The following is a 17585-nucleotide window of genomic DNA, read 5'->3' on the forward strand; positions in this document are numbered from 1 at the left end:
GGTCAGCGCTCTGGGCTGCGTCCCCAGGAGGAGCAGACTCGGGCAGGTCAGCCGTCTCTCTGCCAGCCAGTCCTCTGAGGACAAGTGCCCGTGGTCCCGAGCGCTCGGCCCTCCAGGACACTCCCCGCACCGGGAAGGGGCAGCTCGTCACGCGGAGAGAGGCGCCTCCCTTGCCCGCACTGCCCCAGCTGGCGCCGGTGGCCGGCCGCCCACCCTGCGGGCAAGCCCCCAGTGGCTTGTGCGCTCTCTCGGGCGACCTCCCGCCGACCTCGAGGCTGAGGGCCGGCCACTAGAGGTGGCGCACTGCGTGCGCACGGCCCAGGCACTCCCTAGGACACAGAAGAACGAGGGGTGTCCCTGTGCCCTGACAAGTGACAGGGGCCCGAGGGCAAGCGTGAGGGAAGTCCCTCCCTGACACGCAGTGGAGGACACGCGTGCTCTTTACGTGTGCGGTGGAACACGGAGACACTGACTCGGTCTGGCTCCCGTCATCTCCGAGCGAGCGGCCGGTGTGCGCAGGAAAGGGCCGTTTCCGTGGAAGAGCCCGAGTCTCCGAGGGGGGCCGGCCCCTTCCCCGGCGCCCTCGGGCGGACGGGCAGGCACACGCACTGGCCCGGCGCCCGCAGTGACACACCGAGCCCGGCCCGGTGACCCCGCCCGGGCACCGCTCCCAAGCCACTGACACGCCAAACAGGATCGATTTCTTCCCTTTGCTCTCAAGTTAATTAAAAGGAGTCACTGCCTCAGCAAGCTGGTGAGAAGTCGTGCAGCGCCAAACCGTGATTTAGGGGCCAGACCGGGAAGGGCCTGGGCGGCCAGGTGTTTACAGACAGACCTTCCTGAGCCGGCCGTCCGGGCGGGTGCGCGGGGTCACGGCCCGGCGGTGAGGGGGGATGAGTCAGCGTCCCCGGAGCGGGGACACGCGGACGATAAGCCGCCGGCGGGTCTGAAGTCCCCACTGTCGCCGGTCACCACCGTGCTCTACTTCGGAAGGAGAACACCCAGTGCACTGAGGACCGCGGTGCTTGCATTTCCCGCGGCTGCCTGGGGGTGACAGGGGCCCTCCCTCTCCCGGGGCCGACCGGGCACCGGCCCCGCACCCGGTCCTGGACCCTGGGGCCCGCGGGTGGACACGCACGCTGCCGGGTCCCGGACGCGGCCCCTTCCCCACCAGCCCCACCGGGAGAGTCCCTACTGGGACGCCCACAGCGATGGCCTGAGGTCCCTTCTTGCTGGACCGGGGCCCCTCCTGGGGACGCGTGGGCAGAGATGGGTCGTGAGGATTCCGCCGCCTCTCTGGCCCCCTGGAGCCACGATTCCCACCAGCCCGAGGCGGCTCTGCCTCAGGAAGGTGTGCTGTGTCAGGTCCCGCCGGGAGAGGGACCGGGGCCCCCAGTGTCTGGAACTCGCCCTGTTCCGTAAGCACGGGGCGCTCCTGGCCAGAGCCCCGTGGCTGCCTGGCCGGCCGGCGCGCAGCCCCAGCCGACTGCGCGGGGCGGGCCGCCGCGGGGGCGGAGCGCGTGTCGTGTGCGCCGCGGCTCGCCGTGTGGGCTTCCGAGCAATGCTGACGGGTGACGGCTTCCTCGTAAACGCCCTGCGTCCCCGAAAGCTGGCTGCCTCCCTCCGCCCCTCCCAGACCGAGGTGCCAACATCGATAACCTAGTTGAAGGTGTTCGGTTCTGAAACACAGAGGGGTGTTTACTCGCATTAAGGATTTTTGGCTTTTTTAAAAGGAAAACCTTTAATTTGAAAGTTTACAAAACTTTGTACCATTATAGTTTGTTCAATCGCAGTTAGCAAATTATTACTGCAGAGGCAACCCTTGGAGTAAGATCGTATCCACTTCACGAGGGTTTCCCCGGTCAGTCCCGCCCTGTTTAAGCCGCATCGCATCAGCTCTCGTCTGACTGTTTATTACATAGCTTCGCACTGTTACTTTTTTGCACCTCTAGTTTGTGTCCTCAGAACGAGCTAAGGCCTTTGAGCACGTCCCATTGTCAGCGGTCACCAGCAGGCACACACAGTCACTTAAAAAATGTGCGTGTGCCCGCGGGTGTGGAAGTCGAGTGTGCCCGCTCATATTTCCGGATGGGATTGAAAGCTGGGCCTAATCGCAGATAAATCCGGTCCTCACGGCTCGTAACGACTGATTGCTAGGACGCTTGGGCGGCCACGTAAGCTGAGAATATCCCGTGAGTGTGTCCTCTCTCCCTCGGTTTCCGCCGGGAGCCGCCCAGCCTGCCCGGGCTCCCTTCTCCGGCCTCCTTGGAACACCCAGGACGCGCAGACGCGGGAGTGAGGTGGACGTGGGAAGGACCAGGTGCACTGGAAGGCTTAATGCCTTTTGGGGGAGAGGAAGGTTTTTAAAAAGTCGTCGTCGTGGTAAGAGCACTTACCGTGAGATTAGCCTCTTTAACTTTCAAGTGCATGACGGGGTGTTGTTTGCTGGACAATTAATGCTGCCCAGTAGGTCTGCAGAACCTGTTCATCTTGCTCAGCTGAGCTGCGGACACGCCCCTCCCCCGGCCCCTGGCGCCACCGACTGCCGCCGCTGAGGGTCTGACTGGCGCCGGTGCCGAGTGCGTGTGCAACCACGCGGTGTTTCTCTGTCTGGCTGATTCCGCTCCGAGTGACACTCCGCAGGCCCCTGTGGGTGTCACTCGTGGCTGGGTCTGTGTTCTGCAGTCTGAGCCGCGGTCCGTCGTGTGTGTGACCGCGTCTTCTCTGTCCGTTCGTGCTTCCACCCGCGGACACCTCGGCTGCCCCCACACCTCGGCTGTTACGAATAATGCTGTAAAGAACATAGGTGTCTTTGTGAGTTCATGGTTTTAACTTTTTTTTTTTGTATAAATACCCAGAAGTGGGATTGTGGGATCACACAGTAATTTTTAAAACGTTTTCTGGGGGACTCTCCATACTGTTTTCTGTAGTGGCTACACAACTTTATAATCTCACCCACAGTGTACTCGAGGCCCCTTTCCTCCACATCCTCCTCGCCAGCACTTGCCGTTTGCTGATTTATTGGTGACAGGCGTGAGGGGGTATCTCGTCGAGGCTCTAATTTGCGTTTCTCTGGTGATGAGTGACGTCGGTCATCTTTCCGCATGCCGGTCAGACGTGGATCTGCCGTCTTTGGAGAGAAACCTACTCGAGTCCTTTGCCCAGTTTCCGACTCTGTGACTTGGGCGTTTTTGCTGTTGAGTTGGAGGAGTTCTTCATATGCGGTAAGAAGTAGCCCTCGACGAGATACGTTCGCCGGCACTTTCTCCCGCCCCAGGGGCCGCCTGCCCCTGCGTTGCCTTCGACGCGCAGGGCTCTCAGTTTGCTGCAGCCCCTCTCGTCCTCGTCGGCTTCTGCTTTGGTTGGTTAATGTGGTTAAACTGTTCACACCGCTCAAAGCGACCGAAAGAGTCAACGTGATCTCTACCAAAATCCCAATGGCATTTTTTTTACAATAGAACAAAAGCATCCTAAAATGCATGAGGAGACAGAAAATACCCCAGAGAGCCAAAGCAATTGATAAAGAAGATTTAAAATATATAATATAATCAGCATCGTCAAAGCGTCCCTATTACCAAAAGCAATATACAGATTTAATGCAATCCCCGTCAAAATCCAAGTGTCATTTTTTAAAAGAAATAGAAGAAAAACCCACCGTCACATTTCTGTGGAGCCACACAATACTCTGAACGGCCAAAGCAACCCTGGGAAAAACACAAGGCTGGGAGTATCTCGTCACCTGATTTCAGACTGTACTCCAGACCAACAACACTCAGAGCAGCATGGTCAGCAGGAAAACAGACACGCAGACCCACGGGACAAAACGGAGAGCCCAGAAATAAAACCATAGGCATATGGGCAAATAATTTTTGGCAAAGGAGCCAAAAACACACCCTGTTGAAGAGAAAGCCTCTTCAGTCAATGGTGCCGGGAACATGGGAGAGCCACGCGCAAAAGGATGAAACTAGACTGCAGTTTGTCCCCCGTTTTCTACAGTTTGTACAAAAATTAACTCAAAATGGATACATATGGCACCTATACACGAAGGATTCCCCCAACACTGGAATTATCTTCTGCAGGGCAGGTCCCTTGTAGCGCAGGATTCCCCTACTAGGAGAGCATTCTAGGAGCCCATCTGCATCAGTGGACCAGCTGGCGTTGTTGTGAGAGGCTGCATTCGGTTTCGGTGAACTATTTTTTTGGAGACTCTTCCAACGTGTTTGCCCATTTCATGATGGGTGATCTACCAGTGCACCTGTCCACACAGCTCTGAGTGTTCAGCAGTTTTTCCCGAAAATGGTACGGCTCCCACGCTGTACCCTCCCAGTTCCCCTGATCTCACCCCAGGTGACTTTCTTTGTTTCCCTGGATGAAGGAAAGGTCCTCAAAGATAAATGTCTTATCAATGTGGAAGAGGTGAAACAAAAAATGGCAGAAGCACTAAAAGGCATCAAAACTGACAAGTTCAAAACCTGGTTTGAGCCATGGGAAAAAAGTCTCTAGGTGTAAGGCATCAAGCGAGAGTACTTTGAAGGTGACTGAAGTTTAAACATGTAAGAATACCCAATTTTCTATAAGTAAATTCTGGGTTTTGGGGGGTCCCCGACATACAATGGAACACTTAGCCATCAGAAAGGATGAAATGCTGCCATTTGTGATGTGTATGGATCTTGAGATCATTATTTTAAGCAAAATCAGTCGGTCAGAAAAAGCTAAGAACCACATGGCTTCACTCGCACATGGGACATGAAACTAATCCACAGACACAGACAACAATAGGGTGGTTACTAGAGGGAAGGGGTTAGGGGCTAGTAAAATGTAGAGGGAGCCTAAATAAACACACACACACACACACACTCTTCAAGCTGTAGGAATGAACACAGTGTAGCACTGGCCTAGACAGGCGTCTAGAGCAGTGGGAACAGGATGGAGAGCAGTGCGAACGGAACAGGAAGAACCCTGGCCTACGCTGTCGATTGATTTTTGGCAAGGGTGGCGAGCATGCTCCGTGGGGAAAAGGTAGTTTCTTTGATACAGTGTCGGGAAACCTGGATATCTGCATGCAACAGAATGACATTAGACCCTTATACCCCACACAAAATCAACTCAGAATGAATTAAAGCCTTAAACTTGAAATGTGAAACTGCAAACCTTTGGGAGGACAGATAGGTGAAAGTCTTCACGACATTGGCGTCGGTCGTGACTTCTCAGAAGAGCTCTGCTCTGCTGAAACGTGGGGCCCGTTCTCCGTACCTGAGACGGCTCTTGAAGGCATTAGCTTTATGCGTCTGGCCGCCCTTCCTTGCTGGGAAAGTGCTCAGATGGTAACAGGGAGGAGGGGGAGGGAGACAGTATTTCACTCTGTATAAAAGGATGCATTCGTTCTTCTCGAGAGATTCCCGAAACCACCCCCCCCCCGGAGCTGAGGCCTTCTTCACGCACGCTGAGTCGTGGTGCGGCTGCTGCGCGGTGGGAGGGGAGGACGAGGATATAGCAGAGGGCCGGCTGCGGGGGATTTTACAGCCTGTCTCTGGCGGGAAATGAACAGCAATGCCGTGACCCGTCTGCGGAACAGCGTGTGCCGGGTGGGGGCCTTTCTCGCCGGTGAGGGGCCGGTGGATCTGCCCTGTCCAGAGCACTCTGCCAGGTGGCCACGCGCCGTGGTCTACCTGGGGCAGTCCAGGGTCACACCTGATGTCCAGGTGTCCCGTCCAGTTTGATGTTTGTCCCAGACAAGGGGCCCCAGTCGGGTCACCCTATGGTCAGGGCGTTTGAATACAAATTTCGAGATGCTTCTACCTTGAGCCCAGCAGGAAAAGTGACTCGGAAGGCATTCCTAGGACACTGGCTGGGGCCTTGGTGACTTCCCTGCGGTGCCCACGGGAGGCAGAGCAGCGGAGAAAACCCGCGGAACAAATGTGCCTCGCACGCGGGCTGTGCACACGGTGCCTGGCTGGACTCTGCCGGGAAGCAGAGGTTTGCACGCTCACTGGCCTGCCCTAAAAGGGTCCCCTCGGTCTGTAGTTCCAGAGGGCCCTACGCGATCTCCCAGACTGGGGGCCCCTGGCTCCCCGGATGCCGGCCGCCGGCTGAAGCAGGGGCAGCTGGGTTCCTCGGCTGCCGGCTGCGGTCGGAGCGGCCTCCGGCGAGGCCCGGAGCGCCACGGACACCCGGTCGGGCACAGAGGCGCCCCAGCCTCTCGGCGGCCTGCCCACGGAGAACTGAGGCTTCTTGCTCCCGATGCCACGGATCGTGGGCTCCTTCAGACTGAGGCCGCCACACGCTTCCTTCCGCAGCGTGAGACGCAGAGTGGTGCCCTCGGACGCCGCGGGGACCGCACCTGCGTCGCCCAGCAGCATCTGTCTCCGTGCTTTCGTCCTCGCCGATCTCCTTACCTTGACATTGACGGGCCCTGCAAGCCTCATTCCCACCCCCGTGTCCCCCTCCCGTTTCTCCTGGAGTTAATGATATCAGCAAGACAGCACTCCTAGAGAAAAGAAAATGCCTGTTTCACTGCGGAGACACTGACACGAAAAAATCATGTACCATACATACTCAGAAAACGCATCCCAATGTTAATCGAAACGCTTGTTTTTAGTTTCTTAACCAAAGGGGGAAAGCCCTCCACATGGAAGTATTGGTCAGGAATCATGTCCTTTCTCTTTAAAACAATAGTCTAAGTGGGAATAGTAACAGTTCTCTAAACAGGGGAGGCGTTCTTTACTGGAGAATCAGTCTCTTCCCCTGAATAACTTTTTCTTCCATGTGCTTTTAAGGGGCGCTGTTTCCTTCCCCTCTCGAACAGGACACCCCCCCCCCCCCAGGAGCAGTGACAGGTCACCGACTTGTATCCAGGTGACATTTCCATCAGAGCTTCTCTGATCGCTCCAGGTTCCTCTGGACTGACTCTGGCTCAGGTACAGGCACCTCCTGGAAGAACGAAGTTAAATCCTCTGTTTTCTGTATGTATCCTACTGGGCTTTTTACACGTAACTCCGGTCTTCAATTTCTTGATTCTACGTATGCGGGTGGCCACCGCTTTGAAATAAACTGCCGTTGAGGACAGACAGTTTGTTCCTGTCATGTGTCCCTTCCTCTCCCTTTCTCTCTGGCGACATGCACATCTGCCCGACAGACCTTCCCCGCGGGGCAAGGCACCCGGTCTCGGGTAAGCACCTTGCAGGGGCTGGACGGCAGCAGACACTGGCTGATGCTTGTGGCGTTGCCCACGTACTTCGCCGAACGCATGGCGCGCGCCAGACAGACGGGTTTTCCAGCGACTCGGAGCGGAGCTCAGCGTGGAGGGCCCGCCTCCGCGTCCCCAGCGCAGCAGCGGGGCTCCAGTTCCTTCCGCCTGGAACGTCCGTCCTCGGCCGGCTCACACTCGGGTTCACACCCCGGCTCTGGAGCTCCGCGCCTGCCCCCGGCCCCGCCCCCCGCTTCTCTCCTCTGATTCCGTGTGTGTCGGCCCCGAAGACCTCCTCGGCGCCGGCACCGGCCTCTTCTGGTAGAGAGACCCCTGGCGCGTAGACTCCGTGCGGCTGGTTCGGCGTGCGTCCTGACTCGGGCGCGCTCCCGGGCTGCCGCGGCCCCCGCCTGCGCGCCCGCCCGCCGCGGAGGGGCGCTCCCGTCATCCCCCAGCGCGGCCGGCGGATCGTGCGTGCACGCGGCCTGCGCCCGTCCCCGGACCGCACGCGGCTGCTGGAGGCCCGGGACCGGGTGTGTGGACGCGGACCCGGCGCGCAGACGCGGCGAGCGAGCCTCCGGCACGCGGCAGAGGGCTGCGCCCGCGTGGCTGTTCCCGCGGCAGCTCTTCACCGCTGTCCTCGGCGCGGCCCCGGGCCCCGGGAGCTCCCGGTTCCGCCGGCGTGACGGTGGGTGCAGACCCACGCGTCGTGGCAGGGCCAGAGGCCCGCCCCTCCCCGGTACAGACGCAGCGGGAACCGCGTTAAGACCCCCGGGTCTCGTTCGTATGGCGGCGGTCACTGCTGTCCAACTCACGGCCGTGTCCCTTCCCTTTCTCCCTGGTCACGCGTCAGTGGAGCGAGCTTCGTAGCGACCTTTGTGCCGAAACCCAGGGACATGATAACCCTTTTTCCTGGTCTGCGCCTTGTCCGCAGTTTCGAGCCCAACTTCTCAGAGTTTCCCTCGAGTGGACATAGGATTCACGTAGAGCTGCGATTCCAAAATCAGGCCTGTTCTTCGTGTTCCCGAATCGATTTTCGTCGTGGCGCCCTACGGTGTGGCAGGTTTCACGGTGTTCCTTTTTCCTCCTCCCCGTGGAGGCGCCAGGTGCGCCGTGCGGTTCGCGCTGCCAGGACCCGGCGGAGCACCGCCCCGGGTCCGCGGTTCTCGGCCTGGCCGCGCGCGAGGGTCGCCGGGGAGTCTCTGAGGAGACGGTGGAAAGGGGTCCAACGTTCGGTGGTAGGAGACCGGACCTCGGGTGGTAAGCATGCAGCAGAGCGCACGCAGACGTTTTCTTACACGAAGCCGCGTCTGAAACTTATTTCCTGGTGTTAACCGGTGCCATCCCGATACATTTAATTTAAGGAAGAAGAAACGCTGATGTCCGGACTTCGCTTCCACCCATTGAATCCCAGTGTCTGCAGGCGGACGTCCCTGTGTTTTCCAGGCTCTCCAGGGGGCTCTGAGAGGCGCCCGGGGCCGAGACCTCCCTGGGCTCCTCCCCGAGCCGGAGGGCGAGCACCGCGGCCCTTCTCCCACAACCAGAGCGGGCAGGCCAGGGGCCGGGGCCCCAGGGCGGCGGCTGCTGCTCGGCTCTGCCCCGCCTGCCGCCTGGGCACCTGGGGACACGCGTTCCGCCTGGAGCTGGATGTGCGCCGGCGGGCCGGGGGCGGGGGGGGTTCCCCGGGGGGGGGGGGGTGTGATCTGAGGACAAGTGTTCAAAGGCTCTTGCTCTCCCGGTGAGGAGCTGGCTCCAAGGAAGGGACTCCAGCGCGAGCGGAGGAGCCTTTTTGACGGCGCACCGCAATTCGCCGCCGGGGGGCCGACATCCCTCCGGGTCAGCCGTGGTCACGTGTGGCGGTCACGTGAGACGTCGTGATGGTGGGTTGCCAAGCCCCCGTCAGAACAAAAATACCCTGCCTGCCACTGGGGATGCCGGAGCTGACTCCGGGAGGCCTCCCCGGGGAGCAAATTTTCTCCCGCGGCGCACTTTCCCTCTCCCTCCCTCCCCCTCCTGGGACCCCCCCCCCCCGGACCCTGCGGGCTCTGGGGTTAGAGGGAGGCTGTGTTTATGCCGCGACGCAGGGGAGCTTGGGGTTTGGGGATTGCTGACTCTGTGGGCAATTAATTGGGTCTACACGTAAATCTCATTTTTCATGCCACGTGATGCTGAGAGAGTCACATAGTTTCTCCGATGTCGGGTGCTTCCCGGTGTCAGTGCTGTGCCCCCTCCGTCTGGAGAGGATTTGCAGCCCGTCCGCGCGGCCGTTCGCGGGGAGCCTGCGGCAGCACGGGCGCGGCCCCGGCGTCCACGGCCCCGGCGTCCACGGCCCCGGCGCCCGCGGCAGAGCCCCGGGCAGGGCCACAGAGGAGCTCAGTGCAGCCGCAGCAGAGAGACAGGTGCCCAGGTCGACGCCGCGGTCCGCCGGTCCCGAGGGGTGTTGGTCGCCGCTGCCCTAGGCTGTCGCCGTGTGCGCAGATGTGGGAAGACGTTTTGCGTTCACCTCTCGGGTCCAACTTTTTCATGAGGCGTAGCTCACGACGCGAGATTTAAAAAATACCGCATTTTGTCTTCTATGAGGCGCGCTTTTGGTCCAAATTTTTGAGGGAAAAATAAGGACATTGTACATGGTTAGTACTAATTCCATATCTATGTAAATGTTTTTAATTCTTTAAAAACATTTTATTTACTTATTTTCAGAGAGGGAAGGGAGGGAGGTGGGGAGAGGGAGAGAGATGTGCAGTTGCTAGGGGCCGTGGCCTGCAACCCAGGCATGTGCCCTGGCTGGGAATCGAACCTGCGACACTTTGGTTTGCAGGCCACGCTCCATCCACTGAGCTACGCCAGCCAGGGCTGTTTTTAATTTTTTAATTTATGCTCATGCGTTGAAAGTGTGACTCTACAAAGCAATAATGATATTCACATGCTAAATAATACCCTGAAATAAGGTAATCGGTTTTGTTTCTAAATACAAATAAGTAAAAGATTGAATTAAAAAATTTAAACAATAGTTTTTTTTTTCCTGAGAGTTTGGGCCAAAAATGTGGGTGTGCAGGATACATAAGCGCGCACTATACATAGCAAAATGCGGTAATAAGCAAATAGGCCATCTTTTGAAATGAAGGAGATGAGCAACTAACTCTGCTGCTACCATCCTTGACGTGTGGGTGGGAAGCTGAACACGCATCACAGAACATGCGTGTGAATACACGGAAGTATAGAGGAAGGGCACTTGTGGGCCGGCGTGCCCGAAGGGTCCCATCAGTCTGCGGGAACAGACTGTGCCCTCGCTAGCCAGGCGGTGGGCCTCCAGGGCTTTCTTAGAGTTCAGGAACCGAATTGTCTCCCTTTCCGCGGTTCGGTCCCACTCTGCTGTCCGCGGAGGCCTCTGTTGGGCAGACGAGTGTCCCCGTGGGCCCCCTCGGGGGGTGGGGACCCCAGCCTGTCCCTGCGTCAGGAGCCACGGACACCCGCGTGGGGACAGACCAGTGGGCCTGGAGCTTCCGTCAGTGGGTAGAAAGTTTTGTAGTTATCTAAGTGAAAACACCTTTTGTTATGAACTAATCTTGATGCAGAAAGCTGCCAGTTGTAAGATGAGACTGAATCGCGTATCCGATGATAAATCTGAGTTCCGTTTTGGGGAGGCGGTAGGAGCGGTCCAGCCGGTGTGTCAGCGTGATCCGTGCGTCCGCCAGAGGGCTCCCGAAGGCCAGCCCTCGGTTCTGACGTCACTTCTCCGAAACTCTCGAGGATGTGTTGGTCCCGAGTTGGTCCCGAATTGCAGACTGAGCCTGGCTCAGAAGGTTGTAGCTGCATTGCTGTTGTCATTACATGGGAAGTTCATCGCTTTTCCTGTTTAAAAGTGGTGATATTGATGTGTACATAGCTAGGGTTTTATTGCTTTAGAAGACAATATGAGCCCTGGCTGGCACAGCTCAGTGGATTGAGCTCGGGCTGTGAACCAGGCATTGCAGGTTCGATTCCCAGTCAGGGCACATGCCTGGGTTGCAGGCCACGGCCCCCAGCAACCCCACATTGATGTTTCTCTCTCTCTCTCTTTCCCTCTCCCTTCCCTCTCTAAAAATAAATAAATAAAATCTTTAAAAAAGACATTATGAAATAACTATCAGGTAACTAGAATATTTATATAAGTTCAAAGACCACTTTCCTGAACTTACTGAAAACTAAACCTTAATTGTCAAGGTCAGAAGGGATCCTAAAGGTTATCTAACTCTCCAAAACCCTTGTTCTACACATGAGAAAGTTACCCTGTAGCCTTAAAATCCTGCCATTTTTTTCATATGCAGTGATTAGATTGCTTACATTTGAAAATAAGATAAAAAGATTGGGACTGGCCCCTGCTAGTTAATATTTCTTTAACTCACCTGCTTTCGAGCACCTGGACAGGTCACAGGCCCAGTGTTTTGCCTGGGAGCCAGGAAGAGAGTGACAGCAGCGGCAGTTTCCGATGAAGTCAGTCTGTGTGTGTGCGCGTGTGCATGCGTGCACACACACACACACACACGGAGGCCGGAAGTCTGTGACTGTCTTTCCTGTGTGGTCACGTGAGCATCCAGCCTATCGGTGCACGCCGTGCCCAGGAGACCTCAGCCAAGTTGTTCTGGACACCAAGTCTGTTCCTCTGATTAACCCCTTGCCCCCCTGCCCTCAGTAGCTCATGCTCCCCGCCCCCCAGCCCCAACCCCCCATTCTGCAGATAACCACCCTGACGAGGGAGCAAAGGCCGGGCCGTAGGGGTCCTGCCCCAGCTCCCAGCGCCATGTGGAGGCACTTTGTTTGCTGTGTCACTGTCGCCACTGATGGCTTCGCCCGCTCTGCCCACGTGCAGGGAACCATTTGGGCCACTTAGAACCATTAAGACCCTAATTTTTGACTGGTAATAGGCAGGCACACTCTAACCCAAGGAGAAACTAGATTTACTGTCATTTTCAGTTTATAGAGCGAGATTCCCAGGCCTGAAAGGCTCATAAGGATCTTCTAATGGGCTCTTCTTTGTTTTATTTTCCCCATTTATTAGAAATCATCAGAAACTTGATATCACCATTATGTTTTTCAAAGTGTACATATATTTGATTTGATTTCGAAAGATCTAAAATGGTCTTAATGGTTTTATTGTCCTGGAACAGTCGTTGGCTCTTATCTGCAAAAGGGTGTATTTCTGCGTGTGACCCAGAGCAGGTTCACCAGTGTTGGAGGTTTTCTCTGAAAACGATGCAGGCCCCAGGGTTGCAATGCTGGGCCGAGGGTCTGAGAACGCGGAGGGCGGTCTGCGGACACCGGGAGAGCTCCGGAGTCGGAGAGAGCTCCTCAGACCGCCACCGCCCCCGGTCCGGCTGTGTGTCTCCGTGCGCTTCCTAGCGTCTCGGGCCGGCATAGCGTGAGAACTGTGTTTCCTGTCTTTGAGGACTGAATGAGGAAACGGGCCCGCAGAATCTAACAGAGCCTGGCTTCTCAGATATTCAGTAATGGTGGCTACTGTTTGTGCGGTTCTCGGTCTGAACATGCTCACTCTTGTCAGTAGCCTCGCCCGAAAATAGAACGTGGGGCTCCGGGCAGGCCGTGAGACCCGGGGAGAGAGGGCATTCCAGGTGGAGGGAAGGAATGCATGCGCCGTGGAAGGCACAGAATCTCATGTCTCATTTTTCCTCCCACGGAATTGCTAAAATTGGAACGAATGTGGTTGGTGGTTAGACAGCGTGGCACTTGTGTTCCGAAGGAATGCTCCCCTTTTCTTCAGCTCCCCCAGTTCCTCCTGTAAACCTGGGAAACGGGAACTATGATCAGAAGCGTCTCCCCTTCCTCTTCCCGTCTCCTGTCTCAGCCCCGGTCTGGCCCTGGGGACGCAGTCCGACTCTGAGGCCCGAGTTGGGCTCTGCAGGCGGAGCCGCGGTGGATTCCGGAGGGCTGGCCCGCAGTCCGGACCTTCCGTTGGCGGCGGCGATCGCTGCCTGACGAGCAGGCGGCGTCCCTGGGCGTCCGTGCCCTCTCCGACTCGTCTCCTTTCGTGGGTGGTCTTTGTAGGCCAGAGACCTGGGGACTGGCTCCACTTGCACACACCTGACCTTGCTCTGTAATGTCTCTCAAAGGCCAGACTTTTATTTCAAAAGCACTACAGCTTTGAGGAGACACCATGGGGGTGCAGCTCCGGGGCCGTCCCTCGGCTGAAACGCCGTGTGGGCAGTGCCCCTGTGCTCGGCCTCCGCTGGCTGATGGAGCCCAGCTCCTCTCGGGAGCCTGGCCGTCCCGTTCGGTCAAGGGTGTGCTCTCGGGTCCGCTAACCACACCTTCTGTCCTCTTCCTCGTGCAGGGAGGCAGCTGCGGAGACCGGGGCCGGCGTGCGTGCAGAAGCCGTCTGGACGTTGGTGTGACCCGCGCTGACACTCGAGGAGCCCCGGAGTGCGGTATGTTTGTGCAGACGGGGGTGTCGTGCTCACGCTGGGGCTGTAAAGGTCGCCTGGAAACAGGCGGGACTCAGGATGCCGGGACGCCTGATGTTCTCTTCTGCCAGCTTTCCTTGTCTTTGATATTTAGGCGCTTCAATTTTACCGTATTGTGTCGTTGATTAGGTACGCACATTAAGCTGACACATCGTTATTATTTTTCTTACATCTTCACACTAATGGGAGCGCTGTATATGTAATCTCAATACCTCAGAAACAAGCCAAATCAAGCTGAGGGCCTTCAGCCCGAACCACATTTCTGTTCCTACACGATGTTTTTAGCTCCTTTTTCACTCCTGATGTTTGCGTGGTTCCTCACCGGTTCCTCAAGGCTCTTCCACTCGGACTCTTGGACGGGGGCCCCGTAAGGACTCGGACAACTAACTGGCGGTGGCACCGAGCGGGCGTTCGTGCGTGAGCCGCGCACTCCGTCCTTCCCTGGGCCCCGCAGCTGGGCCTGTGCCGAGGCGGACTCGGAGTGCAGAGGGTCGAAAGTGACGGTTTTTGAGGTCGGGCACTCGTGTGTGAAACTCCTCTTCACCGCCGACCTGTTACTCACGGGGAGGCGGGCGGGTGACGATGTCGGCCACGCGTTCCGTGTTTGCTCCCGTCAGGGCCGGAGCTGTGGCTCTCCGCTCATCCCCTGTGTTGTCTCGGCTCACGCTGCCCTGGGGAACGAGGTGTCCCTGCCCCTCTGCGGACACGAGCGCCAGGGCTGGCGGGGCGGGCCGGCGGGCCCGGGTCACACTGATTTCCCAGGGTCCACCGAGAACCGCAGTCCTTTTCTGAACCGGGGTTTTCTTCTTCCCCGGTGGCACAGCGTGGGCAGGGCGGTCACATGCACCCTCTTAAAATCTCTGTGGAGACGTGGTTCCACTACTTCCCCGCTCCGTCAACAAGTAGCGTTGCCTTGACCAGTGCGTTGGAGACCTGTGTCCCTGTTCCGTGACCTGGAGGTACACGTGTGACTTTCTGGACCTCTGCTTTCTCTCCTGACGAGTGAGCGGGGCTGGGAAAGGCTGCTCCTGCGCACAAGACAGATCAGTCCCCATCAGGACTGTGAGAGATGGACCAGTCACTTGGACCTAATATTCTCTATTTACTACACAATTAGTTTTTAATTGTTGAAAAATTACACATTTTTTAGGCTTTCCCTCCTTTCTCTCCTTCACTTTCCAGTGGTAACATCACCAGAAACTTATCTCCTGAGTGTTTTCATTCCCCCTGATACAGAACTGCCAGAGAGATAGATTTTTTAACTTTGGTTTTATTTACATCATTAGCATATGTCCATTTTAGGAAAATCAGAGTACTACGATGCATGTGTATACACACATAATAAAAAATTAAAACACTGCCATTAATATGTCGGTTTAAGATTCTTCACAATTGTTTTCTTTGCACATGTAACTTTAAGATGGATTATTTGTTCTGTACAAACTGTACATTTGTTCTTTATTCGTATTTACTTTATGCATCATCCATATCTTTCTATATCAATAGGAGCATTTCTGTAACATTTTCTATGGTAGACAGTATTCCACTTTAAAGCTATGCAAAAACATATCTAAAAAATTCTCTTGTAATTCTCAGCTGAATTTTTAAAATTTTGCTTTATAAAAAAGGTTTTAATGATCAATATTTTACCTAAAACTTTTTTCACTCTAAATTATTTCCACAACAGATAGCACAGCACCCAAGTCAAAGAATAGGTACTCGTTAAGGCTTTGGAGAATTCTAATGCTTTGTACATGCTCCTCCACTCGCGTGTCTTGTCATGTGTCCACATGTCCTCTGCGACCCTAAACACGGCAGTGTGAGGATGGCCTGCGTCCCGTACGCAACTTCCATGGGTTTGGCTTTAAGAAAAAGTAATCCCATAGTGTGAGGCTTAAAAGATTAAGATTTTATTTCAGGGTATTTTATGAAAATTTTAAGAACTCATTTCCAAATCTTACACTTTGATTCACTTGTTCGGATATTAATTCAGCACATGAAGCACCTGCTGTGCGTGAGACATTAAGCTAGACACTGCCGACAGGTAATGTGCAGGACATGGCCCATGATTTCGAGGGGTTCCTTCTTCAGCAGAAGAATCCACACTTCGGTTGAGTGCTAGATACATAGTATGAAAAGCACTGTGACAGATTTGCTTTAAGAGTATAATCTCATTATTAGCTATTTAATACAGTGACTGTGATTATTCTGGATGCCTAATCCTGTTTCGAGACCCACAATCATCAGAGGGAGGTGGCGTTGTGCTCATTCCCCCGCACTGCGAGGGTGCCCTCTGAGCACGCCCCCCGCCCCCCCCGCCCCCCCAGATTGCGGCGAGGAAGGGTTTTGACTTCTTGAGTGTTTCCAGAAATGAGCCGTCCACTGTGCACCAAGGCGGCCCATCCCATTGTTGTCTTGTGTTAATGGTTGAAATATTATTCGTGATATTTTTGAAGACAAATTACGATTTTATATTATATACCAGTTGTTTGTCATTTCAGCCTCTGGGGAGATTTAGAATGAGATCAGTTCAACTCAGTCCGATTCAAGGGTGCGTTTTATGGATCTGCTGTTGTCAGAAACTGTTCTCGCTGCTCGGGGCTGCTCTCCGAGTCCCAGAACAGCACCCCAGATATCCGATGGCGGTTGTATTTTCCTCAGTGTACGAGCTAAGTAACTTACCCCACTCAAGGTAATTAAACTGTTACTGTACTAAGTCTGAAAGTTTCTATAAAGCGATGAATTTGACTCAGTGTGTGACAACACTCATGGGCTGCTTGGAGAGTTTTCCCCAGTTGGCCGTGAGGACAGAGATGCCCACCCTCCTCGTACAGATCACCAAACTGATCGTGTTCAAATGCGAACGAAAGTCACTTGTGCCAAACTGTTGGTGACTGTGACACGAGAAGCCTTTCCGCGGTATGGGAATTTGGTATAAAAGATGAATCTGAAATAACAAGGGGGAACCGAGGCTGTCCGCCCCGAATCTGCCGCTTCCAGCAAGCTGCTGAATTTCGTAAGCCCCTGGTGACTTCATCTGTCACAGGAAGGACACGGCGCGCTGCGGGCACTCCGACTCCCAGTGGTAGGCTGGGTTCTTGTGCGTGGGCGTCTGGATTCTGGACTACATGGCTCTGATGCTCTCAGGTCGTGGGTGTGTTTTCTGGAAGGTTCCTTTCACACAGGCGCACGTGTGTGCGTGCCGCTGTAGCGGAGCTGAGAGGCGGACAGCTCCCCACGGAGGGGAACACTGTCTCCCACGTCCGAGGGGAGGGAGCTGAGGACAGGAGGCTGTGCACGGCGGCGCCGCTTGCCCCTGAGCCAGCGCCGGCTCCCGGTGCCCTGGGGAATGGGTGGCGTCTGCAGTGTGCCGCCCTCGCAGCCCCGGCCCCCCCCGCCCCCCGCTCCTGTGGACGCCGCCCGAGGCCTCTTCTGAGGAGCCGCCGGTCTCAGAGCTGACCTCCCTCTCCTCCCGCTGCGCTCCGTTCTTTCCCGAAGAGCCCGCGGTAGGATGGCCTCTGTGCTGTCGGTTTTGCTCCCAGAGGCGATCCAGGCTCATTCGCCCCAGGACCCACCTGCTCATCTTCCTGGGGGGCCAGGGTCCCACAGAGCTCTCCTGCAGCACCACACGGCAGACGAGTCGCTGGCTTTCCGACCAGCACCCTCACGGTCCGACTTCGTATCTGTGTGTGGTCACGGAGAAGACGGGGGTGTGGGTGGTCCTAGCCTGGGTCTTTCGTGGTGCACCCGGGCTCCTGGGGCTCTTCCCCGATTCCTGCGCTGCTGCCCCCCCCCCCCGCCCCCGTGCTCAGCGTCACGCTGAAGAGTCAGAGCCCAGTTCCCGCCGCCCCGTGCGCAGCTGCTGACCCCCCGGACTGCACTGTTGGCGGGGTGGGGAGGGTGCCGTGAGAGACGTTCCTGCTCCGAACTCCGAAGGAGTT

General features: G+C 56.2%; 1 protein-coding gene across 7 annotated transcripts in view; it reads left to right on the plus strand.

Annotated features, from left to right (window-relative positions):
* The window catches only part of MYT1L (myelin transcription factor 1 like), a 321839-nt gene that overhangs the window by 24886 nt on the left and 279368 nt on the right, over positions 1–17585 (plus strand). For all 7 annotated transcript variants that reach the window (XM_045844646.1, XM_045844649.1, XM_045844650.1 and 4 more), the window contains exon 2: positions 13515–13608. The gene's annotated coding sequence lies outside the window, so the exon portion shown is untranslated. The remainder of the gene's footprint in view (positions 1–13514; positions 13609–17585) is intronic.

Source organism: Phyllostomus hastatus, unplaced genomic scaffold, assembly GCF_019186645.2.
Source record: "Phyllostomus hastatus isolate PE091 unplaced genomic scaffold, TTU_PhHast_1.1 phas_contig_402, whole genome shotgun sequence".
NCBI lineage: Eukaryota > Metazoa > Chordata > Mammalia > Chiroptera > Phyllostomidae > Phyllostomus > Phyllostomus hastatus.